At 43.1% G+C, this 13676-nt stretch overlaps 1 protein-coding gene across 1 annotated transcript in view; it reads left to right on the forward strand.

Annotated features, from left to right (window-relative positions):
• Positions 1-5749: 5749 nt before the first annotated feature.
• The window catches only part of APBB1IP (amyloid beta precursor protein binding family B member 1 interacting protein), a 135288-nt gene continuing 127361 nt past the window's right edge, over positions 5750-13676 (forward strand). Inside the window, exon 1 of the mRNA XM_068126192.2 lies at positions 5750-5855. The gene's annotated coding sequence lies outside the window, so the exon portion shown is untranslated. The remainder of the gene's footprint in view (positions 5856-13676) is intronic.

Raw genomic sequence — 13676 nt, forward strand, 5'->3', positions numbered from 1 at the left:
CTACTACCTTTCCTATAAAAGTCTTCACTGATCACAACCCCTTAACCTTCATTCAAAAATGAAAAATAATAATCAGAGGTTGATGAGATCGAGTTTGGCTTTGCAGGTGTTCAACTTGGAAATTGAGCATGTAAAGGGCAGGGACAATGTCGTTGCGGATGCTTTATCCAGAACTAACTTTGGAAATTCCAGTAGGTTGTTTGGAAGTTTTGTTGCTTTATTTTGGGGAATATTAATTAATGTTGCTCACATGAATTGATCATTTGGGGGTGAGTTTTACTTTTGTTTGTTAAAAGAGTTTTTGCATGCAAAGAAAGTTTTCACTATGTTCCAACTTTCTTTCTTGAGGGGGGGAAGTGTTACGGATTCGTCACTTCCGTTGTTGTGGTTCTCATCCACTGTAAACATTTTTGGTTGCATGTACTATTATTGTTATCGTTTAGGTGATATAGAGATAACTGTTTTCAAAAGGTAAAATTTTTTAAATGTTTTAAAAAGAAACCGGAAACCGGATAGGGAACCGGACGAAGAAGACGAGGAAGAAGAAGAGGAAGAGGAGGAGGAAAAGGAGGCGGAGCAAGTGAGGTCGGAGAAGGAGCCGAGCTGCTTGGAGGTCTGGAGCAAACGCTGGCGAACGGGGGTCACTAGCGAACTTTGGGGTTTCCTGGGAAAGGGATTCCTGTGACAGAGTTGTTATCGCTGTGACAGATAAACCTGCGTGACAGGTTTTGCGGTTGATTCCGAAGAGAATCATTGGAGTGCCGTTACGTCTCGAGAACGGACCGTTGGCCATTTTGCCTCGCGCCTGATTTCGCATCGCTCCAGGTTTTTCACCTCGCTTCAACCATTTCACCGCATCCAGACGTTAACCTGGTGTGTGTGTGTACCGTGGATTTTGAGTGTGAATTTGCGGTTTGCCGATTGGGAGCCGTTGAACGTCCATACCCGAAGGTGTGATTTCCCAGCCGCCTCTTGAGGACACTTTTGCCTATCTTTGGCAGTGTGACTGTCAACCGAGCGGGATTCTGGTCTCGATACAACATCGTTCTGACTTTGGTTTGAAGCTGGGATAGAGACATTGGGAATGTTATTTTCGCTCACTTGGAGCACAGTGAGTTATATTGTATGAAACTGATGGTACCATCATAGGAATGATATATTGGTTGTAATAATAATAATAATAATAATTTATTTATTTTGTATAGCGCTTTTCCAGAAGCCCAAAGGCGCTTTGACAGAGTGGCAAACATAATGCATAACAATACATGAAAACAACAATTGCAAAAAGACAAGAATCAATAGGGAAATATTTAAAGCAAAAGGAGGGAGAAGGAGAAGAGATAGTCAGGGGTTAAATGCTGTGGGTTGAATGTTGAATGCAGTGTTGAACAGGTGGGTCTTTAGTGATGTTTTGAATGTGGTGAGTGAGGAGGAGTCTCTGATGGTGTGAGGTAGTGAATTCCAGAGGGTGGGAGCAGCGATGGAGAAGGCCCTGTCCCCCCAGGATCTGAATTTGGTCCGGATGGAGGGGGTCAGGCGGTTGGTACCAGCAGAGCGGAGGTTGCGGGTGGGAGTGTGTCTGGAGAGGAGGTCAGCCAGGTAGGATGGGGCCAGGTTATGGAGGGCTTTGTATGTCAAGAGGAGGATTTTGTACTGGATTCTCTGGGGGATGGGGAGCCAGTGAAGCTTGTAAAGGATGGGGGTGATGTGGTCACAGGTCCGGGAATGGGTGAGTAGACGGGCAGCGGAGTTCTGAATGTATTGGAGTTTATTGGTGATTTTTGAGGGTGAACCATAGAGGAGGCTATTGCAGTAGTCCAGACGGGAGGTGATGAAGGCGTGGATGAGGGTTTCTGCAGCCGTGGAGGAGAGGGATGAGCGGAGACGGGCAATGTTTTTCAGGTGAAAGAAGGCTGACTTTGTGATCTGTTTAGTGTATTTGTCGAAGGAAAGGGTTTGGTCAAAGATGACGCCAAGATTCCGGATGTGAGGGGAGGTGGATACTGGGATACCGTCGATGTTGAGGGCAAAGTTATGGGTGGATTTTGTGAGCGTTTTTGGGCCAATGATGATTATTTCAGATTTATCACAGTTAAGCTTGAGGAAGTTGATTTGAAGCCAGGATTTTATTTCAGTGATGCAGTTTGTCAGGATAGAGTGGGTGTCGGTGGAGATGGACTTGGTGGAGATGAAAAGCTGGATGTCATCGGCGAAGCAGTGGAATTGGAGACCATGACGGCGGATTAAGTGAACGAGGGGGGACAGGTAAAGGATGAAGAGGAGGGGGCCGAGAACTGAACCTTGGGGGACACCTTGGGGGAGGGGAGCAGTGGGGGATTTGCAGTTATTGATGGAGATGAACTGGCATCTGTCAGAGAGGTATGATTTAATCCAAGAGAGGGCAGTGCCGGTAACGTTAAAGGTGGATTCAAGTCGGGTGAGGAGGATAGTGTGATCGATGGTGTCAAAGGCAGCGCTGAGATCGAGGAGGACGAGAATGTTGAGGTTGCCAGCGTCAGGGGAGAGGAGAAGGTCGTTGGTGATTTTGAGGAGAGCAGTTTCAGTACTGTGGTTGGAGCGGAATCCGGATTGGAATGTTTCATACAGGTTATTGGCAGAGAGATGATGTTTGAGGTGAGTGGCTACAGCGCGTTCCAAAACTTTTGACAGAAATGGTAGGTTGGAGATGGGTCTGAAGTTGTTTAGGGTGTCAGGGTTTAGACCAGGTTTTTTTAGAATGGGGGTAACAGCAGCAATTTTGAGGGAAGGTGGGACGATGCCTGTAGACAGGGAGGAGTTTATTGTTGCAATGATAAGTGGAGAGAGAGCAGGGAGGGAGGCTTTGACAAAGCTGGAGGGGATGGGGTCAAGAGTGCAGGTGGCAGTTTTCATTCCTATGAGGAGTTCAGAGAGGTCAGTAGGGGAGATTGGGGAGAACCGAGACAGGGGATGGCAGGACAAGGGGGGGGCAGGTGGTTGGAGGGGGAGCGGGTGCAGCGGTGGTCAATCAATTGTACAATTGATTAATATTGTTATTGTACTGTTATTCTTGTGTGACCTTAATACAATACTTGTTTGTTGGTAACAATTGGTGTGGTTTCACCATGGATCTTTGACATACAGAATAACACATCTTCCTGCCGTGACTCCTCTCAGGGCTCGGAGGTACACCGTGACCGTGTTTGGGGAGGAGCACGTAACAATACCCAAGCATACAGCCAAGACAACACTGAGCAGGGCTCTAGAATGTGAAAGTCCTTGAGTGGCTCAGCCAAGCCCAGACTTGTATCACATTGAGAATCTGTGGAAACACCTAAAGATTGCTGTTCACCGACACTCCCCATCCAACTTGACAGAGCTTGAGCAAATCTGCAAGGAAGAATGGGAGAAACCCCCCAAATCCAGATGTACAAAACTGATACAGACATGCCAAGGAGGACTCAAAACTGTAATCGCAACCAAAGGCGCTTCTACTAATTACTGACTCGGGTGTTCAACACTTTTGAAAATCAGATATTTCTGTTTTTCATTTTTAATTATTTTTTAAAGGTTTCTAAAAAAAAAATCCACTTTGACATTATGGGGTATTATATGTAGATCAGTGACAAAAAATCTCAATGTAATCAATGCTATGATTCAGGCTGTAACACAACTAAATGTGAAAAAGTCAAGGGGTGTGAATACTTCCTGAAGACACTGTATGTTTGGATGAGTTATGTTGGTTGTGCTTTAGATGATCTCCATGCACTGCCCTTCATCCTCATAACCTTCGCGATGTAACACGGTGACCCTGTTTTCTAACTCCTCATTTGTAAAGAAACTAGAACAATGCGACTGTCGCCAATATGCCTCCGCATAGTCCCACAACGGGTAGATGCCATCACTCTGCATATGTGTGGGTAGTGGATCACGTTTGTGAAGTTTCGTGTTGATCGGATATGGTTCGTTTTTCTATCCAAGATGGCTGCCAAACCACGTGACCTATGACATCATCATTTTGAAACTATATGCAACAGTGCTGTTAGATGATATTTGTAAAATTTAGCATCGATAGGGTGAGCGGTTTCAGATATATAATTATTTAATATTTTCCTTCAATCCAAAATTACTGCCAAACCATGTGACCTATGATGTCATAAATTTAATATTTCAATACAAATGTGTCATAGATCATGTGCATGCAATTTCAGATTTTTAGGATAAGCAATTCGATTGAAACATTTTTGGCTGGTATACCACTTCACCTATGATGTCATCATTATCAGGCTTTTGTTCCCCATTGGGAGTACTTGACAATGTGCCAAGTTTCAAATTTTTCCATTCAGCGGTTTCCAAGAAATAATTTTTGAATTATTTGCTTTTAATCCAAGATGGTTGCCATACCACGTGACCTATGACGTCGCAATTATCATAAAAACTTTATGCATGGGTGTCACTCCTACCCTGAAAGCTTCGTCTCAATCGGACATATGGTTGCTGAGAAAAACGAGGTTTAGCCCGGACGGACGGACGGACAAACCGACCTTGTTTGCGGAGGCATAAAAAAGTTTGATCCAATTATTGTGTGAAAACATTGTCTGTATATATTGTCTCTTTGATATTAACCTTGATTTGAGGTGCAAGGCTTTGGCATATTGTGATGTGACAAATGCATTATGTTTGTGTTCGTGTGTACCAAATGGCGTCTATTCCCTATTCATGCATATTTGTTGCGTCAAGTAGTAAACTAGATGGTATTCATAGAATACTTACCCTGCGCAGTCAACTTGTTGCGAGCCAACTCTTCTGTTTTTGAACAATTTTTTTTTCTTTGATCCAATATGTCTGCCAGACCACGTGAGCGATGACATCATAAATTTACATTCTCTAATATAATTGTTGCATATATCACGCTCAATACATTTCAAACTGATCAGACTAAGCATTGTCCCTGTCGAATTATGACGTCATAATTATGGCACCAATGACGTCATCCTTAACAACACTTATTCCCCATATGGAGTTCTTTACAATGAGCCATGTTTAAATTTTTTCCATGCAGCGGTTTTGGAGATATAGAGGTGAATTTTTTTCGGTTTTTCCAAGATGGCGCCTGTACCACATGACCTATTACGTCATGATTATCATTAAAATATTCGAAAGGAGGAGGCGCTCATATGGTGAAAATTTCCTGTCCATCAGACCAACAGTTGCTGAGAAAAAAATTAATAATGATCAGATGGATAAGTGTTGTATTTGTCGAATTATGACGTCATAACGAAGGCACCGATGACATCATCATTAACATATCTTATTCCCCATGGGGAGTAGTTGACAATGAGCCGGGTCTCAATTTTTTCCATGGAGTAGTTTCAGAGATAAAGAGGTGCGAGGTTTTTCCAAAATGGCGCCTGTACCACGTGACCTATTACGTCATAATAACTATGAACCAACATGTAAAGCCTTTTTTTCTTCCCTCAGGAGGACCTCGTACAGCAGGAAAAGCTCCGCGGTAGGTCGTGTCTCGTGTCTGCACTTGGTCCCGCAGCACAGACAACAACCCGCGAAGACAAAATGAGGCTCCAGCGTGAAATTCAACAAGCAAAGCTATCAGTAAAGCATGAGGTAAACCATTGATTGCGTTCAGTTCCTCTGTTTGGTCCGGAGAGACCGCGGCGCTGTGTGCGACTCCAGATAAGGAGAAACCGCAGCTCTGCCCCTTTCCTGCGTGACCCCCCCCCCCCACCCCCCTCTGCTCATTCCGAGGGAGTTCAAGCCTTGCGTGCAGCGAGCCACGGGAGCACCATGAACAACGCGTCCTGCCCGACCCGAGACAGACTCCATTGAAGTGTGCGGTGAAGCAGGTGCTTCTCAAGGTAACGTGCTGCGCGCGCGATAAGGAATTCAAGCGTCACCTCTGCAGCAGGTAGGTGATGAAACCGCAAATGATTTATCTCTTTGAGCTTCTCTTCTTATTCGACTGCAGCCTATATATATATATATATATATAGAATAACTATCGATATCACAGTAGCCAATATGAAATACTTTTGTTTGTATGTGTTTGTGTCATTGGTTGTTGTTATCACCACATGTGGGTTTCAAAACGTGGAACGGAGTCCTTCCTGGCCTCAAAGTATCCACCCCCATGTGTGTTCATATACACTATATGTCCAAAAGTATGTTTACACCCTAACATCTCATTCCAAAATCATGGGTATTAATATGGAGTTCACCCCCCCCCCCCCCCTCCCCCCCCTTTGCTGTTACAACAGCCTCCACTCTTCGAGGAAGGCTTTCCACTAGATGTTGGAACATTGCTCTAGGGATTTGCTTCCATTCAGCCACAAGAGCATTAATGAGGTCGGGCACTGATGTTGGGCGATTAGGCCTGGCTCGCAGTCGGCGTTCCAATTCATCCCAAAGGTGTTCGATGGGTTTGAGGTCAGGGCTCTGTGCAGGCCAGTCAAGTTCTTCCACACCGATCTCGACAAACCATTTCTGTATGGACTTCACTTTGTGCATGGGGCCATTGTCATGCTGAAACAGGAAAGGGCCTTCCTCAAACTGTTGCCACAAAGTTGGAAGCACACAATCGTTTGGAATGTCATTTTATGCTGTAACGTTAAGATTTCCCTTCACTGGAACTAAGGGGCCTAGCGCGAGCCATGAAAAACAGCCCCAGACCATTATTCCTCCTCCACCAAACTTCACAGTTGGCACTATGCATTCGAGCAGGTAGCGTTCTCCTGGAATCCGCCAAACCCAGATTCGTCCGTCGGACTGCCAGATGGTGAAGCGTGATTCATCACTCCAGAGAACGTGTTTCCACTGCTCCAGAGTCCAATGGCGGCAAGGTTTACACCACTCCAGCCGACGCTTGCCATTGTTCATGATCTTCGGCTTGTGTTCGGCTGCTCGGCCGTGGAAACCGATTTTATGAAGCTCCCGACGAACAGTTGTTGTGCTGACGTTGCTTCCAGAGGCAGTTTTGAACTCGGTAGTGAGTGTTGCAACCGAGGACAGACAATTTTTACACACTATGAGCTTCAGCACTCGACGTCCCGTTCTGTGAGCTTGATTGGCCTACCACTTCGTGGCTGAGCTGTTGTTTCTCCTCGACGTGTCCACTTCACAATAACAGCATTTACAGTTGACCGGGGCAGCTCTAGCAGGGCAGAAATTTGACCAACTGACTTGTTGGAAAGGTGGCATCCTATGAGGGTGCCACCTTGAAAGTCACTGAGCTCTTCAGTATGGCCCATTCTACTGCCATTGTTTGTCTATGGAGATTGCATGGCTGTGTGCTTGATTATATATACCTGTCAGCAATCGGTGTGGCTGAAATGGCCGAATGTACCAATTAGACGGAGTGTCCGCATACTTTTGGTCATGTAGTGTATATATATATATATATATATATATATATATATATATATATATATATATATATATATATATATATATATATATATATATATATATGTATATCACACAGGACTGTACTTTCTCAAAGACTTTTAAATATACTTCTGATTGTCCACGTGTGTGTACGGTATATTGGATTATTGGGCTCTGGAAAAGTGTAAAAGTTTGACTGTATATTCTACCAATGAATGAATGCATATATGACTGCATCAATGCAAGAATGTATATCCCATTATTGTATTGGTCACGTATACTTGAAGTGGATCTGCTCTGAGTCTGGAGCTCGCTGGTTCGAGTCTTGCCAAGGATTTTTAAAGTGGTACTTCCTGTTTCCTTGCTTGACACTCAGAATTTAAACGTATAGAGCAAGGACAAGCAAACATACCGCAGCTTTGAATGGCCTAACTGCCTTGTGAAGGGCAACAGGACAGGGTAGCTCAGAGGTAGCGTGCTCCCCCAGTGGACTATGGAATCGGATCCGACGATATACTGTCATTCCAGTGCTAATAGTTTTGCGTCACACACAGCACACCGTCCTTTGAGAGAGGATGTTAAGATGGCTTTCCTGTAATTAGCAATGTGTGTTTGTGTTGGGGTTAAGGTTGCGTATATGTCAGTACTATATCCCACGGCCTTTTGTAAAACACTACGCGATTGTGTTCTGACGCCATGTTTGACCACCGAGCCCAACTGGTTCCACCCGAACAACCTTTTGACAACACCGGATTGTGACTGATGCTGGCTGGGACGTCATAATGGTTGTGACTTACCTCCATCACTCCACAATGACATCAAATTTATGACTCCAAAAAGACTCCACAATGACAACTGGTCAAACAAGTGAAACATGTCTTTCAATCCTGACAAATCTCACACTCTCACGATGTCTCTCCGAAAAGACCGACTGGACAACCCTCCCATCTACTTTCTGAATAATCCTCTCCAAGAAGTTCTGTCACTCAAGCTTTTGGGTCTCACTTTCTGCCATGATCTTTCCTGGGAAAACCACATTTCCAAGCTGGCCTCCAAAGCCAGGCGCCGACTGGGCATCCTCCGTCGTGCGAAGTCCTTCCTTGGCACACCTGAGCTCCTCACCACATACAAGGCTTTCATCCACAGCTCAATGGAATACTGCTCTCCCCTCTGGGCTGGTGCTCCTGCCTCACACCTAGCGCGGCTTTACGCTGTTGAAACCAAAGCGTTCAGAATCATTGGAATCTCCCGTGATGAAGCTAACTAAGAGGGCCTTTCACTCACTCACCGCAGGCAGGTTGGTGGTCTTCCTGTCTTCTCCCGACTCCTCTCCGGCCTTGCTCCCCCAGGTCTGGCTGTGCTCTGTCCCCCAAATATTCCTACAGGTCGCACAAGATCTGCCAGCAACCCTCTTCTGGTTAAACTGCCAAAATCAAGACTCTCTGCTCACCTTCACTCTTTCATTCCTCTTTTCTCCCGCCTCTGGAAAAAAGTCCCTCACTCTCTTCAATCACACTCCTCCTTTCAGGTCTTTAAAACAGCTGTTCACCGCCATCTCTTATCTTCCCCCATCCAAAACCTTGATCTTTTCTACCCCTGCTAATTTCACCCCAGATCCAATTTTTTGAAATACCGACTTCTTTCCTGGAAGTCCTAGCAGTGTCCATGTGTTTTTTACCTCTCCCACCCCACGCCCCTTCCCATGCCTCCTCCCCCAAGCCCTCTCCCTCCCACAGATCTCCCGATGTCCCTCCTCTCAAATGTTGTACTTGTGTGCTTCCCCTCACTCCCCATCTTGTCTGCCGCTCCCTTTATCATATGTTTTATGTGTCAGTTTGTCTTTTTGTGATCAATGTTAGCTCTTACACGAGCCTCGATCTTGTATAGAAAAAAAAGAAAAAGAAAAAAGAATAAGCACACTGAAAACACTAACAGATCATTCTGACGAACCTGGTATGGTAAACTACTCTCATGGTTCTTTAAAAGTTATGGTTCAGGTTTTTCCATTCCAGGTACCGTACCTCCATGGATCAGGCCTTCTTTCCTTTAAAGCATTTTCTCATGGGAATGATACCTGTCTGATTTGCTCCCTCATTGACTACAATATTGTATCGGTGATGTGTGTCCCGTGAACAAAAATCACACAACCTCACTACGTTTGCCGAGCATTGGGTTTACCCCCTAACGTGGTGAGACATGTAACGGGTATCATGAGAGTACCACGCCTCACGCCATGAGGACGGAGCACACATGCTAGGCAATTTGAATCACTGCGTGTATCATATGGGTGAAATCTCATTGTGTTTCATCTACTTCCTCAACAACTGCAGCCGTACTTAGTTGTGGACCTCTGATTTGAGGGATTTACACAACCAAACCAGAAAGAAACTAGAGAGTTCATAGAACACCTTACCCCATGCAATCTTGAGAATAAAGGAATTGGGAAGGGTCTGTGAGCGGCAAATGATGGCAAATTCATTGGTTGTGATGACGTAAAATGCTGTAATATTTTGTCCAAGTACCACTAAACAGAAGGGTTTTTAAAGCATTAAAGAGGAGATTTGTGTTATACAGTGTTCAAGTATATAATTCAATTGAAATAAAATAAACCTTTTCAAGGTTGTAAAACATACTTTTTTGAAGTTTACCGCCATTGATACAGCGTATTTTACACAGCCTTATTTAATACGTTGCATTAGTTATTCGTGCCTGTTGTTTGTGTCCTTTATGACATCCTTAAAAACAGTAAATATCCTGTTCGGAATGATTTTCAATTTTGTTTGATTACAAGACAGGTAGGCAGGGTAATAAAATTGCACCCATGCCCGAAGGAAGCCATTCAGTTTGGCATTTATAATATGAAATTGGTAAAGCCGAGAAACTAAAGAAACCTTTCAGAATTACCCTTTAGAACCCATTAGAATTGCCTTATAGAACCGTCTATAACTACTCTTTAGAACCCTCTAGAATTACACTTTAGAACCCTTTAGAATTAAACTTTAGCACCGTTTAAAATTACCCTTTAGAACCATGTAGAACCCTTTAGAATTACAATTTATAACCCTCTAGAACTACACTTTATAACTCTCTAGAACTACACTTTAGAACCCTCTAGAATTACACTTTAGGGCCCTCTAGAACTACACTTTAAAACCCTCTAGAATTACACTTTAGAACCCTTTAGAATTAAACTTTAGCACCCTTTAAAATTACCCTTTAGAACCCTGTTGAACACTTCAGAATTACCCTTTAGAATTACAATTTATAACCATCTAGAACTACACTCTAGAACCCTCTAATACTACACTTTAGAACCCTCTAGAATGACACTTTAGAACCCTTTAGAAGTAAACTTTAGCACCCTTTAAAATTACACTTTAGAACCCTCTAGAACTACACTCTAGAACCCTATATGTCTAGAACTACACTTTAGAACACCCTAGAACTACACTCTAGAACCCTCTAGAACTACACTATAGAACCCTTTAGAACTGAACTCTAGAACCCCTCGAGAACTGCACTATAGAACCCTCAAAAATTACACTTTAGAACCCTCTAGAATTACACTATAGAACCCTCGAGAACTACACTTTAGAACCCTCTAGAACTACACTTTAGAACCCTCTAGAACTACACTTTAGAACCCTCTAGAACTAAACTTTAGACCCCTCTAGAACTACACTTTATAACCCTCTAGAACTAAACTTTAGAACCCTCTAGAACTAAACTTTAGAACCCTCTAGAACCACACTATAGAACCCTCTAGAATGACACTTTAGAACCCTCTAGAACTACACTTTAGAACCCTCGAGAACTACACTTTAGGATCCTCTAGAACTACACTTAAGAACCCTCTAGAACTACACTTTAGAACCCTCTAGAACTACACTTAAGAACCCTCTAGAACTACACTTTAGAACCCTCTAGAATGACACTTTAGAACCCTTTAGAATTAAACATGGTGGGTTAGAAACAATCTTCTTCATTTTTGACGGATCGATGGACGGTTGGATGGAAGGACGTAGCGAAATATTGAAGCGCCTTCACCACTTAAAAATTACCTCACTCTTCTCTGCGCATGCGCGATGGGGACGAGATTCCTTACAATTTACTAAATTCAGAGCCAAAGTACTGCTAAACTGCATATTAATGTTCCAATTCGTGTTCTACACTTTAGTACCCTCTAGAACTACACTTTAGAACCCTCTAGAACTACACTTAAGAACCCTCTAGAACTACACTTTAGAACCCTCTAGAACTACACTTTAGAACCCTCTAGAACTAAACTTTAGAACCCTCTAGAACCACACTATAGAACCCTCTAGAATGACACTTTAGAACCCTCTAGAACTACACTTTATAACCCTCGAGAACTACACTTTAGGACACTCTAGAACTACACTTAAGAACCTTCTAGAACTACACTTTAGAACCCTCTAGAACTACACTTTAGAACCCTCTAGAACTACACTTTAGAACCCTCTAGAACTACACTTTAGAACCCTCTAGAACTACACTATAGAACCCTCTAGAATGACACTTTAGTACCCTCTAGAACTACACTTTAGAACCCTCGAGAACTACACTTTAGGACCCTCTAGAACTACACTTAAGAACCCTCTAGAACTACACTTTAGAACCCTCTAGAACTACACTTAGGAACCCTCTAGAGTCTAGAACTACACTTTAAAACCCTCTAGAACTACACTTTAGAACCCTCTAGAACTACACATTAGAACCCCCTAGAATGACACTTTAGAACCCTTTAGAATTAAATATGGTGGGTTAGAAACAATCTTCTTCATTTTTGACGGATCGATGGACGGTTGGATGGAAGGACGTAGCGAAATATTGAAGCGCCTTCACCACTTAAAAATTACCTCACTCTTCTCTGCGCATGCGCGATGGGGACGAGATTCCTTACAATTTACTAAATTCAGAGCCAAAGTACTGCTAAACTGCATATTAATGTTCCAATTCGTGTTCTACACTTTAGTACCCTCTAGAACTACACTTTAGAACCCTCTAGAACTACACTTAAGAACCCTCTAGAACTACACTTTAGAACCCTCTAGAACTACACTTTAGAACCCTCTAGAACTAAACTTTAGAACCCTCTAGAACCACACTATAGAACCCTCTAGAATGACACTTTAGAACCCTCTAGAACTACACTTTATAACCCTCGAGAACTACACTTTAGGACACTCTAGAACTACACTTAAGAACCTTCTAGAACTACACTTTAGAACCCTCTGGAACTACACTTTAGAACCCTCTAGAACTACACTTTAGAACCCTCTAGAACTACACTTTAGAACCCTCTAGAACTACACTATAGAACCCTCTAGAATGACACTTTAGTACCCTCTAGAACTACACTTTAGAACCCTCGAGAACTACACTTTAGGACCCTCTAGAACTACACTTAAGAACCCTCTAGAACTACACTTTAGAACCCTCTAGAACTACACTTAGGAACCCTCTAGAGTCTAGAACTACACTTTAAAACCCTCTAGAACTACACTTTAGAACCCTCTAGAACTACACATTAGAACCCCCTAGAATGACACTTTAGAACCCTTTAGAATTAAACATGGTGGGTTAGAAACAATCTTCTTCATTTTTGACGGATCGATGGACGGTTGGATGGAAGGACGTAGCGAAATATTGAAGCGCCTTCACCACTTAAAAATTACCTCACTCTTCTCTGCGCATGCGCGATGGGGACGAGATTCCTTACAATTTACTAAATTCAGAGCCAAAGTACTGCTAAACTGCATATTAATGTTCCAATTCGTGTTCTACACTTTAGTACCCTCTAGAACTACACTTTAGAACCCTCTAGAACTACACTTAAGAACCCTCTAGAACTACACTTTAGAACCCTCTAGAACTACACTTTAGAACCCTCTAGAACTAAACTTTAGAACCCTCTAGAACCACACTATAGAACCCTCTAGAATGACACTTTAGAACCCTCTAGAACTACACTTTATAACCCTCGAGAACTACACTTTAGGACACTCTAGAACTGCACTTAAGAACCTTCTAGAACTACACTTTAGAACCCTCTAGAACTACACTTTAGAACCCTCTAGAACTACACTTTAGAACCCTCTAGAACTACACTTTAGAACCCTCTAGAACTACACTATAGAACCCTCTAGAATGACACTTTAGAACCCTCTAGAATGACACTTTAGAACCCTTTAGAATTAAACATGGTGGGTTAGAAACAATCTTCTTCATTTTAGACGGATCGATGGACGGTTGGATGGAAGGACGTAGCGAAA

The sequence above is a fragment of the Myxine glutinosa genome, chromosome 10 (genome assembly GCF_964187855.1).
Source record: "Myxine glutinosa chromosome 10, kmMyxGlut1.1, whole genome shotgun sequence".
Classification (NCBI taxonomy): Eukaryota; Metazoa; Chordata; class Myxini; order Myxiniformes; family Myxinidae; genus Myxine; species Myxine glutinosa.